The sequence below is a fragment of the Mustela putorius genome, unplaced genomic scaffold (assembly GCF_011764305.1).
Source record: "Mustela putorius furo isolate JIRA1106 unplaced genomic scaffold, ASM1176430v1.1 tig00000224_pilon_pilon_pilon, whole genome shotgun sequence".
Lineage (NCBI taxonomy): Eukaryota > Metazoa > Chordata > Mammalia > Carnivora > Mustelidae > Mustela > Mustela putorius.
Window position 1 is genome coordinate 18,508,065 of NW_025421321.1, and position 26,949 is coordinate 18,535,013.

At 39.5% G+C, this 26,949-nt stretch overlaps 1 protein-coding gene and 1 long non-coding RNA gene across 5 annotated transcripts in view; one reads left to right on the top strand and one right to left on the bottom strand.

Annotated features, from left to right (window-relative positions):
- Nucleotides 1-448: 448 nt before the first annotated feature.
- LOC101670124 lies at nucleotides 449-16,869 on the bottom strand. The gene is made up of 3 exons (XR_199434.3): nucleotides 16,687-16,869; nucleotides 16,254-16,296; nucleotides 449-1,167 (listed from the first exon to the last, which is right to left on the bottom strand). It is a non-coding gene; the product is annotated as an uncharacterized LOC101670124 (long non-coding RNA).
- Nucleotides 16,870-16,967: 98 nt separating this feature from the next.
- The window catches only part of FOXN2 (forkhead box N2), a 65,887-nt gene continuing 55,905 nt past the window's right edge, over nucleotides 16,968-26,949 (top strand). The window contains exons 1-2 of one of the 4 annotated variants that reach the window (XM_004752859.3): nucleotides 17,194-17,401; nucleotides 18,539-18,629. The gene's annotated coding sequence lies outside the window, so the exon portion shown is untranslated. Of the gene's footprint in view, nucleotides 17,077-17,193; nucleotides 17,402-17,428; nucleotides 17,694-18,538; nucleotides 18,630-26,949 lie in introns of those variants that run through there. The other 3 variants (XM_004752861.3, XM_004752858.3, XM_004752860.3) reach the window with 3 other exon arrangements.

Below are 26,949 nucleotides of genomic sequence, written 5' to 3' on the forward strand. Positions count from 1 at the left end.
AACTGTGGGTCAAATTTCTCCTTCTTCAGCTTAGATAGCACTTGAAGAGGTTTATTTCTAAATGTTTGGAAAACCTAGGAGCAGCAACAATTAAGGTTTATAACATGAATGTTATCTGTTCAGCAATATGAAAAATTAATAGACAGGACTAAACTAAAATGAGACATAATTCTTTCTAATGATTTGCAAGTTATTGGTAAAGATGGCTTCAAGGAAACATATTTAATTATTCTAAATTTGGAGGGAAGTCTTTTCAAAATTCCTTGTTTTACAATTTTAAAAAAATTAGGTCTGTTTTGTCTAGCCGAAGGAAATTTCAGGAGAAGCCAAGGAGGAAAATACTCTAGAAAAAAGTGTTGAAAGGAGATAAAGGTTTTCATGAGAAAGAATGTTTAGAGATGTCAATTTCTTTTTTCTGACAACTTATCAAAGAAGACTTTCTTGATTGAACCTACTTCCATCACTAGATTTCATCAGCTCACAAAAAAGCTATGTGCTTCTACAGTTTTTCTACAAATATTCATTATCTTTTATATATTCATGTTCATTTTCCTTAAAATCCAAAGCAACTCTGATCATATTTTGCAGCATCCAGCTCGGCTCCTGGCCTGCAGGGCAGGCTTGGGAAAGCCCAGGGAAGACTCCAGATGTCCAGGAAGTGTGGTGGAGAGAGCCTGAAAATGGGGTCACATAGACACCCCCACACACTCTGCTTTCTGTGCGTCCATGTCCAGCTCTAACCCCTGCACTTTCACAAGCTGTATCACCATGGGCAAGTTATCGAATCTCCCTGAGCCTCAACTTTGACAATTGGAAAAGACACATAATAAAGCTTTAGGTCCAACGTGGTGGTTCCAACCTCGGCTGCACAGCGGAATCACCTGGAGAACTTTAGAAACACTGCTGACTGGGTCCTACTCCCAGAGCTTCTAAATTTGTCTGTATGGCTGCTGCAAGGGCATAGGGAATTTTTAAACTCCCTACGTTGTTGTAATGGGCTGTATAATGTAATGGGATGAAGAATTAGTGCTCTAAGGGTGTTATAGGAATTAGTTCGAACAAAGAAAAACAGTACCTGACAAGCAGTAGTCAAAAGTACTTGTTTTCTTTTTTCTGTGGTTGGTTTTTCTCTTTGTGCTGATAGCTGTGCTTGATCCTATATGGAAGCTAAGAGGGAGAATTCATTCAAAGATTTGTTTTACTTTTTTAAACTTTTTATTTTGAAATTATCTTAAACTTACAAAAGAGTTACAAGAATACTACACAGAATTCCTATATACCCTTCAACCAGATTCACCAGCTGTTAACCAACCAGCTGTTAATAATGAAATACATTTACTCTATCTCTCCTCCACATTCTCTGGACACATATAAATTTTTTTCCTGAACTAGTCAAGAGGTTGTTGCAGAAAACATGGAACTTTACCACGAAAGAACACGTATTTATGAAGAATAAGGGCATTCTCCTACATACCTACAGGACAATTATTTGGCAAATTTAACCTTGTACAGTAGTATTATCTAATCAATAGTCCATATGTAACTTCTCCGATTTTTCAGTAATATCCATATGGCATGCCACCATCCCCTCCCCCCAACAATCAGGATCCAATCTAGGATCATGAATTGCAGTTGGTGTCGTATCTTTTCTTTCTTTTATTCTGACATAATTCTTCTGCCTTTCACGAAACTCAGAGTTTTTAAAAAGAACTGGCCGCCGGTTGTTTTGTATCCCATGCCATTTTTCTTGTAAGTGTACAGTTTAATGATTTCTGGTAAATACACAGAGAGGTGCAGCTATCACTATAATCCAGTTTGGAACATGTCCGTCATTCCCCCCCAAATTCTGCTTTCCCCACTCAAACCCCCAGCCCTAGGTAACAACTGGTTTTCTTTCTGTTTTGATAGTTTGGCCTTTTCAGAATGTCAAGTAATAGAATTATACAGTACTGTATTCAATCTTTTAAGTCTGACTTCTTTCATTCAGCCTAACATTTTTGCGGTTCACACATTTGCAGCATATCTTGGTAGTTTGTTCCTATTTTTTTGCCGAATAGTACTGTTGTATGGATTTTATATAGAAGTGGGCAAATTCTAAGATGGTCTTAGATAACTCCTGCTTTCTGGTATTCATGCCCTTGTGTGGTTTCTTCCCATTGAGAGTGGGCTGGACCTAGCAACTTGCTCCTAATGAACTGAATTTGGTGAGATGTCATTCCTAAGATTAGGTTATAAAGAGACTATAGCTTTCCTCTTAGGGCTTTCTCTTTCTCTCTCTCTCTCATGAATCGCTTGCTCTGAGCAGCCATGATGTAAGCAGCCTTATGGAAAGATCCCTCATGGCAAAGGAACTGATGTTTATGGTCAGAACTAACGAGAACCTGAGGCCTATGAACACCATATGAGTGAGCATGGACTTCAGATGAGATGCAACCCTGAATAGCACCTTCACTTCAATCTTGAAAGAGACTAGAGTTACCCAACTAAGCAAGGTCCAGATTCCAAACCCACAGGAACGGTGAGAAAATAAACACTTTTTTTAGTCATTACATCTTGGGGGGGGGCGGTGGTGATTTGGACATAGTAATACATAACTAACATATTTTATTTCTTCGTTTACTAGTTGATGGACAGTTGGATTGTTTCTGGGTTTGGGCTCTTATGTCATATTGCTATGAACATTCACATACATGTCTCAAAGGACTTTTCTTATGGCATCAAGCTCTCTTGGCTTGTACTATTCCTATAGTTCCATTTATCACTTTGGTTTTTTAACTATTTCTGTGCTTAAAGCACTTTCTTATCTTGTCAAATAAAATTGTGCAATCTACCACCTATCCCTACAGTAATATTTTAAATCAGGACACTGTATGTTAGAGAAGGAAATTTGACTTAGTTTAAAAAATCATTAGGCTCCAAACTATACAGAGCACTAACTACTTCTTGATAGCCAGAGTATTAATAGTTCAGGATATTAAAAAACTATTTGGGGACAGCAGTGGTTATTTGCTGAATTTTATACTGGATATGTGTAAAGGGTAGTTTTGTGTCCTGGGAGAATTAAGGTCATATTTTCTTTTTTGGCTTCCTTGCTCTCCAAAGAATATATCTCTTAGAAAAAACATTTTTAATCTAGTATGCCTGCACAGTGGTAACTGCATTCCTTTCGGGTTTTTTTTTTTTTTTTTAAGATTTTATCTATTTTTTAAAGATTTTATTTATTTTATTTGCTTATTTTTAAAGATTTTATTTATTTATTTAACAGAGACAGACACAGCTAGAGAGGGAACACAAGCAGGGGGAGTGGGAAAGGAAGAAGCGGGCTTCCCGCTGAGCAGGGAGCCTGATATGGGGCTTGATCCCAGGACTCTGGGATCATGACTTCAGCCAAAGGCAGATGCTTAACCCACTGAGCCACTGAGGCACCCTGCATTCCTTTAATTCTCAACTAAGAATACAGTCACCATGACTATGTTTTCAAGATTTTCTTTGCATAGCTAATATATGGACCAGATTCTAGTAGTTAGCATCTAATGAGCCCTTACCATGTGCCAGGTATTATTCTAAACCTTTCATATGCATTATACTTTATTTAATCCTTGTAATGATCTTAACTGTTACAGCTCCCTCAGGTAGGTATTCCTGACGGTCCCTTCACACATTTCTAGGGGATGCCATTCATATGTTGGATTCTATATGAATGCCTGCAATTATACAGTGCCAGGCTGCTTGTTAGCATTGTCTATTACATTCTCTACTCAACAGATGAAGAGGCACAGAAATGTTAAGTATCTTGTCCAAGCGGCTTTGTAAGTGGCTGAGCTAGTATCTGCATATAGGTTATTTGGCTTCTACCAGGGCATGAAATCTCTTATATACTGTACTCTTTTGAAGAATCTTAATTCAGGGTTTTAAAAAAAAGTCATGTTGGTATGATCATTTTATTTTTTTTATATGGTCATTTTAGATAATTATTTCTAGAGCATTGTTTCTCAAGGAGTGATCCTTGGACCAGAAAGATCAGCATCACCAGGGAGCTTGTTAGAAAAGTGAAATATGGGGTGCCTGGGTGGCTTGGTGGGTTAGGGCCTCTGCCTTCGGCTGGGGTCGTGGTCCCGGGGTCCTAGGATTGAGCCCCGCATTGGGCTCTCTGCTGAGCGGGGAGCCTGCCTCCTCTCTGTCTGTCCCTCCGCCTACTTGTGATCTCTCTCTATCAAGTAAATAAATAAAATCTTTAAAAAAATGTGAAATATAATGCTCTCTGTCCCATCCTGGACAAACTGAATCAGAAAGTCTGGAATGAGTCCCAGCAATCTGCACTTTACAAGCCCCCAGCTAATTCTGATGCATGCTCAAGTTAGAGAACTACTAAATTTAGGAAATAATAGGTTGTTGTTTTTTTTTTAAAGGAAAACAATATTGGTATTTATATTTTTTTCTATTTGCTTTAGACCAAGTTTTATTTCAAGTAACCTACTCAAATTAGCCCATGTGTTTATTATACTCTTGATCTATGCTATAAGAAGTAATAATCTTACAGAATTCAAGGGAAAGGCAAGAGTAAGAACAGGGCAGTCACTCTCTCCAGCTCCCCTATAAAAGTGATGTAGCTACCCACTCCCTAGGTCTCTTTCTCCTCTTTCAAATGTTCAAAAAGGAAAATATGATTGATTTAGCTGTGCAATGGGGTGCATCCTCTTGTGCCAGCCAACTGTCTACATATGGCTTACTTGCCTAAGTCCGGGGAAGGAGTGATGTTACATAGTACAAATAGGCCAGAGGGGGCTCTGTTGTGATGGAGGCAAGTAAGAATCTTTCGGAGGGGAGGATGGATGGAATCAATGACCTGCATCTTTGATACACAGTTTATGTTTAAAATAATGTGGTAAATACAAGAAGAACGCATTTGTTCTATCATGTTTGTTACTGAACGTGCAGGATTTGAGCTTCTTAATTGTTTTTGGAAAGGATTCTATGGACCTGGCCAGAGCAGAAGCCCAGTGTAGAGCAGCAATGAGTGAGGTTCAATACATTTCTCCGTCAAGTGGGAACAAAGACACTGAAGTAAATAAAAGGAGAGATTTTAATTGCCAGATTAACTGAATTAAAGTTGGTATTTTTTTTTCTCTTAAAGATCTGAAGATATTTTCCAAAAGAATATGAAATGCAGTATCTGTTTATGAGAAAATAAATCCAGTGGTAGTTCAGGCTTCTTCAAAGTGACACCATCATTAGCTGCCTTATGTATTGTATCCAGCTATTACCTGAACAGTATGTGACCTTTGAACAAATCCTGGCTGAATAGTCTGGCTGCCCTGTTTCTATCCCATTTGCATTCTCCTGAGCCACAGCTGATTGGATCAAAGGTAGACATATGACCAAGGAGAAACAAGCCATTTCAGAAAATTAGGTTTTCTATCTCCATATTTTGCTAGCTAGGCACATTAATGATGGAGCACTAGAGCAAAGATCTCTAAAACCTTGATACTGAGAGTCCTGAAATGTATTGATTCCCATCTTTCCTGTAACTTAATCATTCTCTGTTCCTTTATGGACTATGAAAGTATTTTTATAATGTAACTACTTTTAAAATAATATATTAGTGGTGCCGGGGTGGCTCAGTGGGTTAAGCATCTGCTTTTGGCTCAAGTCATGATCCTGGAGTCCTGGGATCAAGCATCATATTGAGCTCCCTGCTTAGTGGGGAGTCTGCTTCTCCTTCTCACTCTGCAACCCCATGCTCTCTCTCTCAAATAAATAAAATCTTTTAAAAAAGGAAAAAAGAATTTTTACTTGAGCAAATTCAATAGGTTTCTATTATATTCATGCAAACATGTTCTAAGACCCATAGTTATTAAAAATAGTTTAATAATAGTAGTATTCGTTAGAAAAAAAGAGAGTATGTGTGTATGTGTTTAAAGCATGATTCAAATATCATTAAACTCCAGGGTTGGAAGAAAATTGAGAAATTTGCTACTTAGAGCAAAAGCCCAGTGCAGAGCAACAATGAGTGTCAACACAAGTCTTTTATTTATTAACAAAGATAAAATTGGGAGCTAAAAAGAATAAATAATTTGCCCATTTTCTTCTTGTAATTCAGAATTCTGGGTTCTTTCTACCAAGCAGTACCACTTCCCTGACACGAGAAGAGACAGCAATCATATCAGTAAGAAATGCATATTTCAAAGTTTCAATTATTTTTAATGCTTATTTTATTCTTAGAAGACTTGACTGCCACAGAACTGAAAATAAATTCTCCTATGTATTATAATATCTATACATAAGCAACATTTTATATCATGATTGCTGGATATCAAGGACATTCAGAAAAGAAATTACTGCAATTTAAAATGGAATTTTACTGACAAGTACTAAATTTTCGTCCCTGCTTATTCATTTTAAATCATATAATAAAGAGAATTTAATGATAGAATGATTCTTATGGGTATAGGAAAAAATTGCTTCCTCTTTGCTAAACCCATCAAAGGTAATTGAAGATTAATAATACTATATGTTGTAAAAATTGGCTTATTTTCACTAATGGAAGACACATCACCACTCAGATGTTATAGTCTGTGACTTGGAAAGGAAAAAGAAGTAGAATGCCTACAGACTGGACCGACCACATTATTTGTACAGCCCAGTGGAATACGAAAATATGGCACCTTGTTCAAAAAAGCAGAGAAAGTGCCAATGTGCTGCAGTGCTAAAGGTACTAAAATACAAAATGTTTTTCTTTCTTCTTCTCCTCTATCTCAACTCACCTTGCTGTTTTTAAATATGTTACTTAATGTCCTGCACAGGGATACCTTCAAGATGAGGGGAGCTGCTCATTGGCACTCAGGGCCCCAGCCCATGTCTATGTACACTCACCATCCCCTAGCTGCCAGCTTCACCTCTCTACAGCTGCGGGGCCTATATGCTGTGCCCTGGAAGGGACAGGAAGTCAGCTTTCCTTGGCATGGCCCATCACCCTAACCCATGGCAGACAGGCAGCCCCAGAAGTCTGCAGTCTCCACATGTAAAATGTGCCTTACATAGCTCTGCCATGGAAAGCCTCCACTTTCACCTGATGTCAACCTTGAAGTAGGAACCAAATCATATTCAGATCCCCTCAAAAGAAAATCCATCCATCAAATATTTATAGGTGATGCAGATTCTGCTGAAGATTTTGTAAGGGAGCCAGGGGAGGATTTCACAAACCACAGTGAATAGCACACAACTTTATTAATGCCCTCCTCCAATTTGTCCTTCTTCTCTTGTCCCATGGAGGGAGTAACAAAGATTCATCATTTTCCCCTAGATGATCCGACTTTCAAATCTTCCTCTGTGCACCACTACTATTCTCTCTCTTCTTTATTGCCTTAGTCCTAACCTGAACTATTGGCTTGAAAATGACTGCCTCTTAGCCAATACGTAAGACCAGGCAGTCCCAGAAATAATGGCTATTTAGACATAAAAGTTGTGCTCTATGAACAGATTGGGTATGGCTGAGTACTAGAAGGAGAGTGGGTAGGGCAACACAGGCAGCACTAATTCTTAGGTGAGAAAATGTGCACATCAGCTTAAAGTAGAGTCATATTCAGGACATTTGGGGGTTTCAGCATGGCACGAAGAAGAAAGAGAAAACAAAGAGAAGTCAAAAGAAAATGAAAAACCCCCACGATGTAACAATTGGTTTTGTTAAATTATTATCCATTTGTTTAATCTTTGTCTGAATAAGACAGTGCAACAAACGCACACAAACTAACCACAAAACTAATAAGTTAATTCAACAAATATTTTTTTAATTGTCTACTGTATGCCAAGCAGTGTTCAAGATAATTAGACCATATCAGAGGACAGAAGAAAGACTTGTCCCTGGGAAGCTTACATTTTAGTCAGGGAGCCAGACTTAACAAAAACATAATAAATAAACTATCCAGTGTGTGGGAAGATGATGATTGCTATGGGAAAGAAAAGGTACAATAGGGAAAGGGGATTAGGATTCTTGGGACTTGGTTGGGGATAATTTGCAGTATTAACTAAGGAGGCCAAGGCAAGCCTCATTGTGAAAGTAAAATTTAAGTGCAGACTTAAAGGAAGTGAGAGAGTTAGCTAAGCAAGTATCAGGAAGAAGAACATTCCAGGCAGAAAGCAAAGGTCGCAGGGCTGGGTGTGCCTGACACCATCAAGAAAGAGCAGGGAGGCCAATGGTGGCAGTGGTAGGGTTAGAGCATGTAAGACGTGGTGGACTATAATAAGGGCTTTGGCAGTATTCTGAATGAAATGAGGAAGCCACGGAGTAGTTATGAGATGAGGCGTTACGTTAACTCACAGATTTTAAGACGATCCCTCCGGCTGCTATGGTAAGGAAATATTGCCCAGGCGCAAGAGGAGAAGCCAAGAATTAGGAAGTATTAAAGTCATTCAGCTGAGAGAGGACTGTGGCTTTGAGCAGGATGGTGACAGTAGAGGTAGGGAGATGGGGGTGAGATTCTAGACATATTTTAAAGAGAAAGAGAGGAGCCAAAGGTGACTTCAAGGTTTGAGACTTGCACAATCAAAGAGACAGAGTGAAGCAATTGACCACAGTCACTAAAAATGCCTAACTCTAAATGCACTATTACTGGGGAACAAAAATTTGTATTTGCTACAATATAATTTGGAACCTCTTTAATACTGCCTTCTCTAAACAATTACCTCATTGGTCAAAAGTCAGTTTCACAACTGTATATTTAATTTTGAATAAACTCTATTTACTAGATAGCCAATTGTTCTAGACAAAATTTGTTTTACTCTTCTAGCGGTAGAAAAGGAAACCGACCTCTATAGCATCTCTTATGCAATTCTTTTGGGCAATTCCTAAAGTTGCAGTAGGTTGACTTTCTAGTTGTTGTTCATTTAAAAAATAACAAGGGCCGCTAGCATTTACCGAGCACTTATTATTCACCAGGTCATGTGCTCCATTGTTTCACATACATTGGCCTCATAGCACCCCTCTGAGGCTGGAATTGCTATCTTCATTTTAGACACAAAGAGGTTCAGAAAATGTTGAAATATTTTGCCTGGGCTAGTAAGTAGTGGGGCCAGGATTCTCACCCGAGTCTAAGCCTATAGCTTTTAAGAACTGTGCAAATTGTCTCTCTACTTGACTGCTAAGGAGGGAGGGACCCGGGAAGGCATACAGAATTTCAGCACTTTTTGTCCCTAAGAATTATTGAAGCTTTAGGTTTCCCTCTGTCTTAAGTCTATTTGGGCTGCTATAACACAATACCAAAGATTGGGTGGCTTATAAACAGCATACATCTACTCACAATTCTAGAGCCTGGGAAGTCCCACCATTTGGTGTCTGGTGAGAACCCAATTCCTAGTTCATGGCCGGTCATCTTCTCACCATAACCTCCCATGATGGAAGGGGCACGGGAGTTCTGTGGGGCCTCTCTCATGAAGGCACTCATCCCATTCCATCTCCCCTCTCAAGACCTAATCACATATGACTTTGGCGGGGGTGGGGGGGGTAATATTCAATCTATAGCAGCCTCTTCTGTGATTGATTAGTATAATTTTAAACATGCCTATTTTTAATTGAGTTTCACTGGTCACATTCTAAGCCTTAGTTTCCCCATCTTTGAGAAAGGAAGCTAGACTGGTGATTTCCAGGTCTTTAAAAATTTCAACTCTTGGGACTCTTGGGTGGCTCAGTTGCTTGGGTGTCTTCCTTTGGCTCAGGTCATGATCCCAGGGTCCTGGGATGAGTCCTGCATGGGGCTCCTTGCTCAGTGGGGAGCCTGCTTCTCTCTCCCACTGCTGCTTCTCCTGTTTGTGTTCTCTTTCCCTCTCTAATAAATAAGTAAAATCTTAAAAAAAATTCAACTCTCTCAAGGTACATATCCTATCACTATGAGGTATTCATTGTAGAAGTTCTCAATGAGGTAGAAGTAAGACAGCGTAGGAGGGGCAGCTGGGTGGCTCAGTAGGTTTAAGCTTTTGATACTTGGCTCCAGCTCAGGCCATGATCTCAGAGTCATGAGACGGAGCCTGGCAAGAACTCTGTACTCAGTGAGGAGTCTGCCTGAGATTCTCAAGATTCTCTTTTACCTTCTGCCCCCCCACCCTTCATTCTGCCCCACCAAGCCCAAATACTCTCTCTCTCTCTCAAGAATATAAATAGATATTTAAAAAGAGAGAGAGTGTGAGTGCCTGAGAATTTGGCAGAACTTGGCCCTAAAGATTCTGATAGTTCCTCTAGATCCATTAGATCAGTGGTTTTTCTTTTCTTTTCCTTTCTTTTTTTTTTTTAAAATATTTTATTTATTTGTTTGACAGAGATCATAAGTAGGCAGAGAGACGGGGTGGGGGGGCAGAGGCTTTAACCCACTGAGACACCCAGGCACCCCATATCAGCGGTTTTCAGATTGTGTTCCTGGAGGAACACTGGATGAAAATGCCTGGGCTTTCCCAGCCTTTCAGTATCAGCCCATTTTTCAACCACAGTATGTCCACTCTGATCTGTTTCATAGAGTTGGATTCCATGTAAGGTTTCAAAGAAAACAAAACCCTATCAGTCTACTTTGAATAATATGAAAACTGCCATTCTAATTAAGTGCTCCTTATACTTTAATGTGTATATGAATCACCCATGGGGAGTTCTAAAAATGCCGATTCTTATTTAGTGAGTCTGGGTTAAGGCCTGGGATTCTGCACTTCTAATAAACTCCTGGTGATGCCAAAGCTGCTGAGCGTGCTCAGATTACACTTTGAATATAACAAGCACTAGAATGATCTCTAGAGCTTTAAAAACTCTAATGGTTTTTCTACGCAAATGAAAAGTCTTTTTTTGGAATTTTCCTTAGAACAATTTTAGCTCAGGTTACCAAAATTGTAAATTTTAGATTTCATCTCCTCTTACTCGCCAAGTCTTTGTCTTCCTTTGTCTTTCCAACTGTCTATCTCATCCTCTCAATGCCTCTCTTTTCTTCATCTTTTGAAAAGTAGATACTGAACCTTTAGGACATGCATTTAAAAATCTTTCTACACACTGTGAACATTGCGCCTCAGCCAGTTCCTCTCAGCAAGAGCTAACTATTGGAGGGTCTGCGAAATTTGCCACAAGTGAGTTATTTAAAGGTAGTTATGGTGACACTTTCTTCTAAATTTAGCAACTTAATGAACTTCTCCAGATTAAGGAGTAACTGTCTTGCACTCTTCCACCCTTTGTGTGAAAAATTTAGCACATACTTGAGACTGATTATTTTCTTTCCTGTGTTAGAGCCTTCAAACATTTCCTTTCTCAAAATACTTCCTCAGCTGCCTTTTCCCCACATTATCCTTTTTCTGCAAAGAGGGGGAAAGGTTTATCCACTTCTCAAAGCTTTGATTCCCAGCTCTGTCTCCCCTTGAGCCTCTATACAGCCCTATGTCTCCACATCCAACTATCCAACCCAGGGGTCAGCAATTTTCTTCTGCAAAGGTCTAGATAGTAAATATTTTCAGCTTTGTGGTCCATAGGTTCTCTGTTGCAACTACTCAACTCTTTCTTGTGACGTCAAACCAGCCAAAGGCAACACGTAAATGAATGTGTGTGGCTGTGTTCCATTAAAACTTTATTTACAAAAGCAGAAGGCAGGCCAGATTTGCCAACTCCCCTCCCACCCCTCAAGGCCATAAGTTTGCTGACCCCTGATCTACATGCATGTTGAAACTGGACTAGTCAGATTGTACAGCTCCTGGGAATTTGGAACTGGCACTGGGAAATGGAGTTAAGTAATAAATGTGGGTTGCTTAGCAGGAAAATTGGGCAAACTGGGTGGAGGCCAGAAGTGGAGAGCAGGGGCCGCTATTTGGGACTGCCATAGTAGCATGCAAGCACACAAGTTAGCAGAGGAGCCCATCTGCAGAGGAAATGAAGCAAACATACAAAGAAAAGCTCAGATTAGAGACTGGAAGTTGAGAGAGAGAGAAAGGGGGAAGGAGGGTTCTTGTGATGTTGGCTTTGCTTTCCACAGTTTTGTCTCACAAAATCCATGCCTATTTTTATATTCGTTCCTCCTTTACTTTAGCCAGCTGGTGCGAATTTCTGTTTCTTGCAACCAGATAACCCCTAACTCGAGCAACCTTTTACACTCCAGATATTCTAAATGACTGACAGTTCTCTGACTTGAACAGTTAGGCTCTCACATAGCTGAGGCTTTGCTAGGTGTAGTTCCACTCCCCATCCCCCACATTGCCACTTCTCCTCCATATTCTTTTCTTTCTGCAAAGTTTGCTCAGACATTATCTCCTATGGCTGAATTAGGACTTGGTTCCCACTGCTCCTTATGTAAAGCTTTGTCATTGCACTCATAATGCCACATTATATTTTCTGATTTCCTTCTCTGTAGTTATAACTACAACTTTTATCCCTGTGCTGTGTACAGGGCCTGGTACATAGTAAGAACTTAACGCAGAGGTAAAGCTACCCAGTGGTAAATAAATCTGTAACTTAAGGATAGGTTCTAACCACCCTGAAGGCTCCAGATCCTCAGCTGTCCCTTCCAGCTTCATGAGCCAAAACAGAAATAATATAAACTGATAAATTTATTCATATGTAAAGGACTATAGAAAAGTAGTCAATATGTCTTTATAATCGACTTTGCTAATTGTTGTTCAAACCTATGTTCTCACTGAATATTTTGTCTATTTTATCAATAGCAGAATATGTTAACATCTCATGCTAAAATTGTTGATTTTTTTACATTTGCTTTCAGTTTTGTAAAGTTTTTGTGCCATCATTTTCCAGCTTCAGACTAACTATTCTATTAAAAAGTCAGTTCTAAATCTATTATTTCTTTAAAGATAAGCTCTTATTTTCCTTAGTTCCTCTTTAGATTTTTCTCTTTGTCTTTGGATTTTAGCATTTTTTTTTTTCATGATGTATCTACATGCCAACTATATCCTGCTGGTGATTCATTAACTCAAATATTATTTCTGCCCAATACTATTTTTCCTTTCCTTCCAGAATTCCAACTACATGCATATTAAGCTTTATAACTATATCTTCTATGTGCTTTCCCTGTGTTGTGTATTTTCTATCCTTTTTCTTACACCTCATTCTGCATAGTTTCTTCTCAACTATCTTCTAGTTCACAAACTCTATCTTTATCTGTGTCTAATATGCTGTTATACCCAGCACTGAGTTCTTATCTTCAGCTAGTGAATTTTTTCGTTCTAAAATTTTCATCTGATTCTTTTTTTTCAGGTTTCTAGTTATCTGTCTAAATTTTTATTCTTATGTTTTATTTACTTATACATAGAAAGCATTGTTATTTTAAAATCTGTGTCTGATAATTTCACTATCTGAATCCCTTTTGTTCAGTTTTTGTTGTTGTTTCTATTGTTTTTTGTTTGTTTCTTTGTATGACTGATTATTTTTCACTGTGTACTAGATATAGTTTTTGTAAAATTGTACAAAGGATCTGAGGCCTAAAATGGTATTACTTTACTCCAGAGAAAATTTCAGTTTGCTTCTGCCAAGGGCTTCAGGGCATTAGCTTAAAGGAATTAATCTAATCCAATCTCAGGGGTGAGATGATTTGAAATGGAGATGTCTCCCCTTTACTTCTAGGATATAACCACTTGGATTCCTTGTCCAAAGAAAGGGGGCTTCAACCCAATCATGCTCCTTCCCCCTTTGCATATCTTAAACTCTAATCACTATCCCCCATTCCTGTTCATACTCTCAGCAACCTTCTATGGAATATATAAGTGGATTCACTGGGCCTCCATCAACCCTCAGGTCATGGACTATAATTTCTATCTAACACATTCAAGCTGATATTTTTATATTTTGCTAAGTTTTTCCAGTGTCCTTAGTAAGACACTAGTCCTAGTAAGTGTCCTTAGTAAGAAACTAGTGAGACACTAAGTCCTAAGTAATTTGGTCCAAATTACTGCCAATAACAGGATCTATAGAAATGTAGGTTCTTGGGTACCTGGGTGGTTCAGTTGGTTAAGTGTCTGCCTTCAGCTCAGGTTTACAATCCCAAAGTCCTGGGGTTGAGCCCTGAGTCAGGCTCCCTGCTTAGCAGGAAGTCTGCTTCTCCCTTTCCCTCTGTCTCTTCTCCTGGCTTGTGCTCTCTCTCGCTCACTCTCTCTCAAATAAATAAACTAAATCTTTATAAATAAATAAGATTTTAAAAAAGAGAAATGTAGGTACTATCAAATACAGGCAGTTGCACTTAGGAAGTACACTGAAAAAATCCTCAAAGGAAAAAAAAAAAGAAGACCTTCATTAACAATTCCATCTTTTTAGCCCAAGTGGCAGACCAGTACTTAGAACTGTTGTATCCTAGTTCTGGCAGCTCGTAATTTGAGAAAAGTTACTACTTTTATCAACAAATATCACTGTTATATATTATACACATAATATATTATATATCACCTCTGTCCCAAAAACTGTTCCAAGAAATTAGACTATAAGAATGAAAAAGATATGGTCATTGACTTCAAGGGGATTGAAGCCTACAATTGTTATCAGTAAACTGGTTATTTTTAGAATCACCAAGTCATGATTAAAGAGTCTTTGTTAAATATATGTAATACAATGATAAATATATTTAAAGTATAAACACATATATTCAAGTTTATATCATATTTTAGCCTAAATATGAGGGCATTTCAAACAATATATTTTCTAATGCATTTGTCTTCCAGGGAGGTTTATTACTGAATATGTTCCTTTAAAGTATTTTGGAGAACGAAGAATACAAACTTTGAAAGATATCTTAAATGCCAGGATCCTCTTTTTCCAAAAGAGTTAAACTATGCCTTCATAGCCTTTTCACTCTTGTAAACTCCTGGGAAAAGCTACTCACTCTGAATCATCATTAGTTTTAATCAGAGCTTTTCCCTGATAGGTGTCCAAAGTCCTCTAAAATAGACTTTAAGTATACAAGTGTCCCTGGACTCTAAACTTAAAGTGTGACAGATTTCCTAAGGGACCTGAGCTTTACCCACAGAGATTATTTAAATGTTCCCAGCCTCTCTATTGAATTAGTAGAGAGGACCAGCAGAGAGCTCTTAGTGGAGGCCCATGCAGTACATTTATTATTTGACCTTGAACAAGTTACTTAACTGTTCTGGATTTGTTTTTGCATCCATGATAAACTGGGCTCCTAGAAGACATCTTTAAAGTATATATTAATTCCAGATCTCAAATTCTGTGATTCTTCTAGAGTTGAGGAAGACTGTTTGGTCACCTGAGTTTAAAATTGATTAGAGGGGCAACTGGGTGGCTAGGTGGGTTAAAACCTCTGCTTTCAGCTTGGGTCATGATCCCGGGGTCCTGGGATGGAGCCCTGCATCGGGCTCTCTGCTTGGCAGGGAGCCTGCTTCCCTTCCTCTCTCCCTGCCTGCCTCTCTGCCTACTTGTGATCTCTGTCTGTCAAATAAATAAATAAATAAATAATTGATTAGAAGGAAAAATAGAAACTAAAGTTCAATATATCAAATAAGATGCTATTACAATAATCTGTAAGGAGATGAAGACCTATATTATATTAGGGATCACCATGGGCAGCAGAGATAAAACAAAGGACTAAGGTATGAGAAGGGCATAGCTCACCAGAAGCTACCTCCTCTCAATCTTCCCTTCGTTCCTCTGCTCCCTTTCTACTACCTTCTCCCTCTGGGAGACAAACCTTCAGTTTGTCTACATGAGGAGGCAACAGTGATTGCTCTAAAGGGAAAAAATGAAGCAACTCTTGCTTTAACTGAAGCTGACTGTATATTTACCTTTTGGCCTCTTACTCTAAATACAGTTATGAGGCCTTTCAGGACAGTGCAATGAGAACCAAATGGAACTGGCAGGTGATTTTGGTCAAATCGTACAGACACAGCATTCTCCTCTGTGGAATGAGGACTGAACACTTCCATTTTTTATTCCATTTTGATTTTATACATTCTGATGCCTATAATTCTTCTGTGTCTCTGTCATCCCCACAGTTTGACTTGTTTTATTATTAGTAGGAAGCTTGTTTCATAATCAGCTCACTTTATACTCACAGCCTGGCACATAGTGAATATTCAGTTAACATTCACTGTTCAGGAAGAATGTGAACCTCCCATGCATCAGTCACTATGCAGGTCTCTTCACCTTTTCTTTCAATCCATTCAGCACATTTGTGAGATAGGTATGACTACTCTTGTTTTTGAAGATGTGGATATAGATATTCAGAAATCTAGTAATCAGAATCATAATCTTAGTAAGATGGAGCCTTAGTTCTGCCACTTACCTTATATTTGTCAGGTTATTTTTCTAAGCCTCGGCTTCCTTATCTGTAAAGTGGGAATTTGTAAGAGTTAGGATAGGGTTTGCAGATTTAGCAAAAAAAAAAAAAAAAAAAAAAACCACACAAACCACCAAATGGAACATTCTCTTGTTTAAAAAATATGATTCTGTATTTATCTGAAATTCTGATTTAATGGGACACTCCTGTGTTTTATCCGGCAATGCTATCTTAGCATTATGATTATTACAACGCATGTCAAAAATTTAGCTCAGTCCCTAGCACTTGGTGAGGGCTCAATAAATGCAATGCTTACTAAATTTTGGATCTGATTCCAACCCTTATTTTTTTCCACCACAAACACGCTGAGCTCAGTTTTCACTTAAAATTTCAGTAAAGCGAGTGTAATAACGACTTTTAGCTCATATTAAGGTTTTACCGTTCCTACAGCGCTTTCAAAGTCTGGCCAATGGCAGAAAGCTCTTGGGGAAGCCCCCAGAAGCTCCTGCTGTAGCAGGTCTACAGGGCAGTCCCAGCACCAGGCTTCCCCGGCCGACCGACCGGGGAGGCCACCCTAGCCCCGCCTCCGCACCATTTCGGCCACTCAGGGGCCGTGCCGCGCCCTGCCGCCCTCCTATAGGTCCTTCCGGACAGGCGAGGCCTTTCCATTTTTCCCGCCTTCCCAGCCCCTCCTCAGCCCGAAAGCAGCACTGGCCCACAACGTCTCCTCCCTGCCTTCCGTGCGAACCCCGCCCTTCCGGACACTGCATCACCCTTCCTTCCCATCAGCAGTTCAGAGCAGCCGGCGAGGACCCGGGCCGGCCCTTAGGTAGGAGGTGGGAGGGGACACCGAGGGGCGGGCCGAGCCCCCTCCGGAGTGGTCGCAAGAGGCGGGGACCAGAGGGAGGGGCGGGGCTAATCTCCTTGGCGCCGCGTTGCCATGGCATCGGGGGAGGGTGCAGGGAGGGGGAGGAAGCGAGCGGGAGGGGGATGTGGTGCTGCCGCGGCCGCCACCGCAGCTGCCGCTGCCTGCTCTTTGCCGCGTCTTCCCGGAGGCGGCTGCTGGGAGCCGTCGGGAGCAGCTGCGCTGCTCTGCCATATTGTGTCTTCCCCTGCCCGTCCCTCGCCTCCCCGCTGCGGCGGTCGAGCAGACGGTGAGTCCCGTGCGGAGTGGCGCCCTTCTGGGCGGGCGCCGCCGGGCGGCCGCGCTCCTAGCCCCGGCCCGCCGCGCAGTTCCCGGGCGCGGAGGCAGCGCGTGCGGTCGGCGCCCGGCGTGGGGCGCGGAGGCGGCTGTCCCGTGACGCCCCCGGACATTTTTGTCCTGTGAGGAATTGGCGCCGGCATGGGGGTCTCCCCTGCGCTTGGCTTGGGTCCTGCGTGGGTTCCCGGGGGTGTCAAACTAAGGGGAGCGCGGCCCCGTGAGGAGTTAGGAGTTTTTCGTGAGAGGTAATGACTGCCCCGGAGCGGGTGCCGCGCGGCGGGATCCGTGGCTAGGGGTGCCGGCTCTCCGGCAAGGCTCGGGGGTGGCCCTGAGGACGCTTAGGGCTCCACTGGGGGCGAATCTGCTGTTAGAGGAAGTGCCTCAAGCCCCTCGGGAGTGTGTGCAGCACCCCCTCCCCCGCCTCCAAGTGGAGCGAGACGTGCCGGGCGTGAAGTCCTGGTCCGGCCCCAGACGGCCTGGCTGGGCCGGGCCAAGTAGTGCCCGGGGAGGCGCCAGCCGCTGCCTGGAGTGAACTTGTTAAGCCCCGGAGCTGCCGGGCGTTGGGGGTACAGGGGCGGGTCCCGGATGTGGGGGTGGCCGACCCCGGCACCCTCTGGCCCCTCCTCCAGCGGGCGCCCTGGGGGCCTCGCCGGGTAGCTGTCTTGGTGGGGTGCGAGTTAGGGTTTTTCTGCGCTGCAATATGGACACTTCCTGTTCGCCAACTCTCTTGGGCCCGTGGTTACTTCTGCCCTTCTGTCTTGTGTCTGGGAGGGTGAGAGGTCGTAGGCGAGGCCCTCCGCGTGCTGGGTTCGCCCCACCGCAGCCGCAGCAGCAGCGCAGCAGCGAGTCTGAAACCCGGGAGGACCGGGGGGAGTCAGGAGAAAGCGGGCCCCAGTGCATAACCCTCCATCCTCTACTGTTACTCAACTCCACCTCTTTTACCCCTTCGCAAAATGCCTCTGTTCACATCTTAGCTCGCGGGAGTGAGCTTAGCGAATTCAGTGGGGTGCACACTCGGGATCTTCTTGGACCTGATTTTTGATTTGAAGTCTCTTTAAAGCAGCCCCTGTACTTCGTTTTCACCTTACAGGAAAAAAAGTCTTATCATGCAAAGAAACGGCATGGTCTTTTTTCTACCCCAACTCCGCGGTGGAGGGAGGAGGAAGGTTATTTGTTTCCAGGTTAGTTTGTGCTGTTTCTCCTGTCTTCCTTCTGATTGTGACAGCCACGTGGCTGGCTGAGTGTAATAGAGTGCCCTAGCGCCACTAGATGTGAGGCTTCACTGGTACCCGCGGCTTTGCAATCGTGCTGTAGCCTCAAATCCACGTTTATTTTGGTGTTTTCGGAGATGAGGAAGTGGAAAAAGCTGAACTGTTCATGTCTATCTCTGTTCCGTCCGAATTGTAAGACTTACCTGTTACCTTGCAGTCCTTCTAAGGGTATATATTGACGTGGTTTTTTGCCTTCTTGTGCTGTTTTGATGATTCAGCTCTAAAAGCTCAGCAGTATTAGGTACCGTTAAGAGGTGGTGGGGCAATAGAGTAGAACATTATGGAGTTCCCCAACTCTGGGGAAAAAAAAAAGTCGTTTGTATTTCAAAAGCGTTAGTGAGAGGTTCTGTGCAATAAGAAATAATCATGTTGTGGAATATTTCTTTTTGAGTTTTATAAAAGTCTTATTTTTTTCTCCTTACATAAAAATTCTGACCTGGAAAAATATATTATTAGTGAAAATACTTGTTTAGGGATGAGGTAAATACCATTTGATTTATGTGTGCGCACTTTAAGCTTTTTTGGGGAAAGTTTTAATAGTTAATATGAATGTTAACATGAACAGATTTTATTTTAAGGAATGACATTTAATTTTAAAATAGAAGGTCAAAGGGTTGAAGATGAAAAAAATCCAAACTTTTGGAGAGTTGGAGAATTTTAGGATTTAGGTGTAATCCCTGGACACTAACGCATCATGTTTCATTTTGTAAAAGCTTTGGTGGATTTGAATTACTTCTGTAACATATGTTATTTGAATCAGTTTTACTTGAAGGGTGCTAAGCCACAGGAAACATTTAGAATGTGTAAAAGAATTATGTACAGAAGTTACAGCAGCACCCTTTATTAAAATTTATGCCATAACAATGGTTCTCAATCAATGAAGTTAATAAATAAAAAGTTTAGAGAGGCTTCAGTGCAGAGAAGATAATGTTATTGAGAAATTAGTATATGTGTTGACCATTGAGAGGAATGCTTAGTTGAGAAAGAAAAGTAAATGAGGTGATGAAATACTTATATAAAGCAGGAAGCACTGAAAACATATGCTGTCTGACACATTATTATGGGCTTCAACTATCGAATGAAACTTTTAAAAAGTGCTGTCCAAACAGGACTTAACTCCTGTTCGTATGGTAGCTTAGCTACTCATAGTATGTATGTTGTGTGTTGCTTTTAGATTGTTGTCATTTTGGTAACTGGGTTTTGCACAAATGCAAAAAGTCCTCCTGAAATAAAGCTTCAGAGGCCCAGTGCTTTTCTCATTTGTTAGGGAAAAAACAGAGGTCTATGATATGATCCCTATTCTTCAGTTGAAGAGAACAGACTAACACCAATGAAAATAAGAATTTATATTGTGAGAGAATACAGTTAGGAGTTAAATTTTATAATGTAGGCAAGTACTATAAAGCTTAAAAGGAGAAGGAACCTACAGGGTTTTGATTGGGGAGGCTTCTTCAAGAAATAAGGCTCTTGCTTTCTAAAGTCTAACCTATGTTATGTCAAACATGAATACCAAATTTCTTCTCAGGACTTTCCCAACTTTGGTCCTTGTCTTCTTCTATCTTATTTTTAAGTAACCTTCAGGAACTGTTCTTTAATTACTACTTGAGTGTTGTAAAAGAATTTTACTTCTTCTTACCTTTGCTGGTGTAACATGAATGTCAAACATGAATACCAAATTTCTTCTCAGGACTTTCCCAACTTTGGTCCTTGTCTTCTTCTATCTTATTTTTCAGTAACCTTCAGGAACTGTTCTTTAATTACTACTTAAGTGTTGTAAAAGAATTTTACTTCTTCTTACCTTTGCTGGTGTAACATTTTTCTGTTGGAAATGTACCTGCACACATCCTCTTAACCACGCAAGAAATACTTGATCTTGAGTCTTGGCTGTCCTTAGAGCCTTAGAATCACAGAAATACAGACCTGCTTTCACTTCTCCAACTGAAAATTCTTTACCTTCTCAAATTGCATATAATTCTTTTGGCTATAGCATTCTATACTGCCTTGTTTTCACTTAATGAATACTTTTTGAGCCCTTTCATGTGGCAGGCACTGTTATAGGAACTGAAGTTACAGCTTTGAATGAGAAATATTCCTGTGTTCTTTGTTAGTCTTTTTTTTTTTTTTTTAGGTTTTATCACCCCCAAGGAGATTATAAAGTCTTTGACCACCCAGAAGAATCTTGTTTTCTTGTGTATATGTGATATGCTTAGTGAGTATTGAATTATTTTCTGAATAAAGGAAAGGCTTATGATAGGACGTAGAGAGATGTATGCAAGGATCTTTACAAGTGAAGGTACAAAAAAGCATAAGCAATTATGGATGGCCTTGAAAGTATCACTTCTGAATTTAAATATGGTTTAGTTGAAAGAAAGTGTTTGAGCCTGCGTTTATGATAAAATCCTTATTTGAGGAAGATTCATTTGATAGTAGTGTGTACTACTGATAATGAACTGTGGGGTGGAGAGGCATAACTTTGAGAGGGAAGTTTGGAAGAAGAGCTTTATCAAGAAGATGAGGAGTTTAGTTAGTTGAGTGTAAGGTGAGTGGGAGATAACAAGGGGAAAATGACCTTAAAGTGACTAAAGATTAGAGATGTGGGATAGTCCATGCAATACAGAATGACAGCTAATGTTATGAATTTTTGTCACAGAGTGAAATGAAATGTTGAGGACCAAGAATGATACTTTGGGAAACTAAAATTCAGAGGGCTTTTGCTTTGGCCATATTGTCACTTCGTAATTAATACTATAGACTTATACGATGCCTACAGGGTGTTTTATTAATAACTTTATTTCCACTACAGGAGAATGCTATCTTTGTCTTACCACCAAACATAAAGAGACTAAAAGAATGTTTATCATCATTTACTTCCAAGGGATTTTGATTCATTCCTTATTTTCCTTACTCTGTTTTTATTTAAATAAAACTTTTTTAGATTAGTTTTACATTTACAGAAAAGTTGCAGGACAGTACACATGAGTATACCTTACTCAGTTTCCATCTCATTTTCGTTGTTAACTTCTTATATTACTGAATATAAGATTACTTATATTACTTATATTACCATGACACATTTGTTATAACTAAGGAAACAAAATTGGTGCATTTCTAATAACTAAACCATATACTTTATTCAGATTTCACTAGGTTTTTCCTAGTATGCTTATTCTGTTCCAGAATTCCAAATTCTCAGGCTTTTCTTGTTTTTATGACTGACAGTTTTGGGGAGTACTAGTCAGAAATATTAGAGAATGCCCCTCAATTGAGATTTGTCCACTGTTTTCTTCGTGATTGGGCTAGGGTCATGAGTTTTAGGGAGGAAAACAACAGAGGTGAAGTGCCATTCTCATCACATTACTCCAAGAGTACATACTAACAATATGATAAAATTGATGATAATCTTGATCACTCTTTGAGGTCTTTGCTGTCTCCAGGAAGGAGTAGGTAAAAATACAGGGTAGGGAGAGGAAGCTAATACTAATTTCCAGGACATTTTCACTCATTTGATGCCTAATTTATAGAATGCCTCATCTAGGAGTGCTACTACTTTATTGTTATAATGAGTTAAGTAACTGGTGTTAACTCCTTGGGACTCAAGGAGGTTAAGTCACTTCTCAGATTGTATAAGCTTATTGGCTGATGGGTCTGTTTGATCTCAAAGCCTTGCTCTTTGACTTTTCTGGTACAGGATGCTGCTATATTTATTCATTTATTTAAACATTTGCTTACTAAATGGTCTGTATGAGAGCATAAAAATGAATATATTGAGTTCTACCTGCAAGGATTTATAGTCTAGTGCAGTATTTCCTAAGTGGTTGATAGAACCAATGTAATCAGCATTTCTTTAAAAAAAAAAAAAATCAAATAGAAAATTTAAACGTATTGTATATGGTAAGTGTAAAAGTATAGTTTCATTTTGTATCAGTTATATGTATCTGTCATGGTTTCCTAGGTATGTCATAAACAGCAAATAAGTTCCATAATAGGGTTCTGTATGGGATGCTAAGGAAGCACGGTGGAAAAGCAAATAATTCAAGGAGAGCTGGAAGATGACTTTAAGCAGTTGTAACAAATGGGGTAGAGAGCCTTAAATACATCTAAAAGCCTGAAGGAATAAAAGAGCGTAGTATATTCAGGAACTTGAAGTGGTGTGAAATACTGGCATACAGGAGCCAGATTTTTCTAGGAGCTTATAGGTTACTGTACCAAAAATTTTAGATTTTACTAGCCCCATGATTTTCTAGAATCTCATGGTGTTCTTTTGTTAAAGAACAAATACATGTATATATTTGATTGTATCATATAATCCAGAAGCAGTTTTAGCAAAAGACAATTTAACCTGTGGTGCCTGAGTGGCTGAGTTCATTAAACTTCTGCTTTTGGCTGAGGTTGTGATCCCAGGAACCTGGAATCAAATCCCATATTAGGCTCCCTACTCAGTGCAGTGTCCACTTCTCTCTCTCCTGCTCCTCCTCCAGCTCATGCTTTCTCTTGCTCTTTCTCAGAAAGAAAGAAATAAAATCTTGAAAAGAAAAGAAAATTTGACCATATAACATGTGTGCGGTATAAAATGGTGCCCATGAATATAACCGTTGATGAAAACAATCAAAACCAAAAACTGGTTAAGCAATTTTGAGGTGGCTATCAGGTAAATGTTCCTCTTTTACTTTTCCTTGTGTTTTGTTATCTGTTAGCCATTGCTACCGACCAGTGGTAGCAGGTGCTAACCTTTTAAGAGAAACTTTGTAATTGTTCACTATTCCTTTGAATTAGAAAGACAGTCATTTTTGCAATTTTGAGGACACTTGGGCCAGCTATTGGGATATTAATGTCAGACCCATTTCTGAAGGCAGTGTTCACAAATTTTGCCTACAGCTGTTTTTTGTTTGGGTTACTTTTGTTACTTGTTTGTTTTTTTTCCTTCAAATTTTGCATTATTTGCCAACATTTAAATATTGGTACATTTCACATGCAATGACTAGAGTTCTGTCATCTCTGGAAAAATTGAACATTGTAGCAACAATGGTTTCCTGTTCCTACATGGTGGTAACTGGCTAACCCTTATAATGAGTTGCCTTCTTTTTGACGGTTTCCATCATTCTCTATTGTCTTAACACCAGATCAGCTTCATTCATTTGTTGCCTACCTTGTCCTTGTAAGGCATTTAAATTGCCTGTGTACTGTACATTGTGAAGAGTTTTTAAAAGGGGCTTTTGGTGTTTGAAAGATCATTCTGCCATCACTGGAAAGGATAGATTGGAGGAATATGAGAAGGGTCTGGTTAGAATATTAATGCAATAGGACAGGTGAAAAGCCCTTTCTTCTGTACCTGCAGTACTTTGTACCTTTTCTCAAAACACACACTATATATAGCTTTCTATTATAGGTGTTATTTATTTCTTCAAGTGAAGTGTAAATACCTCATACATAATATATCCTGGATAAATGTTTGTTGAATTTAATTTTATTTATTTGGAAGACCATCATATTTGTTGCAAAGATGAGTTCTCCAGGCAGTTTTAGAGTATCTCTTAAAAAAGACCCTTTTATGTATTTTTTATGTATGCAGTTAATTCTAAGAATTAGTCAGTGTCAGATACTTTTTAAAGTATGTGTTACATGTGAGAAACAGAACAGGTAGGTACTCTGTATTGAGATAGTAGACTTTTAATTCACCATCCTGTTTGCCAAACATAAGGACAAAACATTGTGAGAAAATTTGTCCCTTGGTTTGCCACGTCATTTTATGAAGTTGGTTTGAAGATTATTCCAAAAGGTTTTTTTGCACCTGTTTTCCTTTGATACCTAGTAGTTTTAAATTAATTTATCTGTAGTTTTTGATTTTCCTAAATTCCTTTTTTACCCTTTTTACTGTAAAATAAAATGTAGATGTAGAAAACAAATGTGTAGCTTGGTGAATTATAAGACCAACACCCATGCAACCATCTTCCAGGTTAAGGGATGGAATTTTGCCAGCTACCTTAGAAGCCCTTCCATATCTGCCTCTTTCCCAAACATAACTTCCTTCCCTCAAGAAATAACTGCTATTCCTGACTTTTTTTGAAAGTCTCTTAATTTTCTTTTTTGTTTTATTACCAAGTATATATCCCCAGACACTAGAATTAAGCTTGCACACTTCCTTCCTCTTCATTTCTTTTTGACTCTTTTCTTTGCACCTTCTGTTTTTAAGGCTTTATCTTGTATGTTTATTTTTTCTTCTACTTTTTAAGTAGAAAAATCATTTTAAGTAGAAGAATCATTTCATTTCTGAAATGATTTTCTCTTTTTTTTTTTTTTAAGATTTTATTTATTTATTTGTCATAGAAAGAGAAGCGAGAGCAAGCACAGGCAGACAGAGTGGCAGGCAGAGGCAGAAGGAGAAGCAGGCTCCCCGCCAAGCAAGGAGCGCAATGCGGGACTCGATCCCAGGACACTGGGATCCATGACCTGAGCCGAAGGCAGCCGCTCAACCAACTGAGCCACCCAGGCGTCCCTGATTTTCTCTTTTTTATAAATCCAGATTATTTCCTGAACTCTTGTCAATTTATTTCTTAGTTTTTTATTTTGATAAATGTTTTTCTTTCAGGTCTTGTATAATTCTTTTAAGTTCTTTTTGAAATAGAAGCTCATTTTTATTTCTCCTATGCATATCCCTTAATGGCATGCTTCAGTTATCTGTAGGATGTTATTGTATCCCACCACCCCCTTTTAAAAAAAATTATTACTCTGTGTGTGTGTGTTGATTACATTTAACATGAGACCTACCCTGTTAAAAAAATGTTTAAATGTACAGTATAATATTGTTAACTGTAGGCACTGTATTGTACAGCAGATCTCTAGAATTTACTCATCTGGCATAATGGAAACTTTTATACCTATTGAACAACTCCCATTTCCCCCTCTCTCTTGCTTCTATGAGTTTGACTCTCTTCCTGTTTCTTTTTTCTTACTGTAACTTTGTATGATATTCAGCCCCAATACTTGGACTTGTTTTTTATATAGAAATAGTTTTCTTGAACTTGTAGGAGGAGACTTAGTTCAGATAGCTCTTCTGACTGCACAGATTTCTCTTTTGTTGTTTTTGTGCACCATTAAAAAAACGGTAGATGGCTTTCTGAAATTTCCTGGCTCTGTTCTACTCTGACACTTCTATTTGGACCTTCTCTTTCCTGTATCTTGTTTGTCCATAACCTGCTCAATTTTATTTTCATTCCCAGCACTTACTCTTAAGTGTAGACTCTATCCTGGAAGACAGCCCCAAGTCCCAGATTCAAGTGACCTAAGAGGACCAGACTGCTCCAGGCCTGTATGCCTTATTGTGAACTGCTTGCACTTAGTACAGGAGTGATTTTAGCTTCTCACAAATTGTCTCTCACCGCTTTCCACTGAATACCTTTTGGCTGTTTTGTACGTCTGTTCTCAAATTCTTCATACATCTCATTGTTTCCCCCCTGCTTTCTCTCACTTAGACACCAATAGAAAACAGGTTGGGGGAGGAGTGAGGGGAAAAATGGTTGGCTCTTTGTGGTTTGTTTCAGTCCTTTGTATTATGAGGTTTGTGGTGAGACTGTCAAATAGTTTTGTTGTAAAAGTTACCCATGGGTTTTGGGTTTGCTCCCTAATTGCTCTGTTTTATGTAAAGATTCACAGGGAATCAAAAATTTGCTGCCACCACAGCTGCCATTTTCCATAATTCTCTTCCTGATAATTTTAATTTGGAGAGTGGTTATATCTCTTCCCCCCCTAAAATCTTGGCAAAAAAACTAATTTCTTCTAAAATTATTGCCACTTAATGCTGTCCATTGATTTTATATGTCATAGCACTCTGAACCTGTTATTTGGCCCTGATTATTTCTTCTTAGTTGAGCAAGCATTTAAAAGTCTATTAAAAATCCTTTGGGAAATTTTGAAAGGGTCATGGGATTATCTTTCAGTTGCAAATACACAAATGTTAGTGCTTTGACACTTAATGCTTTAGCTCTTTCCAATATTTAAAAGCTAACCTACATTATTTGCACCTACGGCTATTCTTAAATTATGGAGAAAGAATTGGTTAGTTTTGAGAACTTGTTGATTTTACTTTATATAAGATAGTAATTAAATTCAGAAATATGAAATAATTGGAAGACTTAGTGGAGTAGTTTCTTGATGTTTAGAAAAACAAAGATTTAAATTATTTGTTCAAGGTAAAGATACTTATTTACAGGGGCGGCTGGATGGCTCAGTGGGT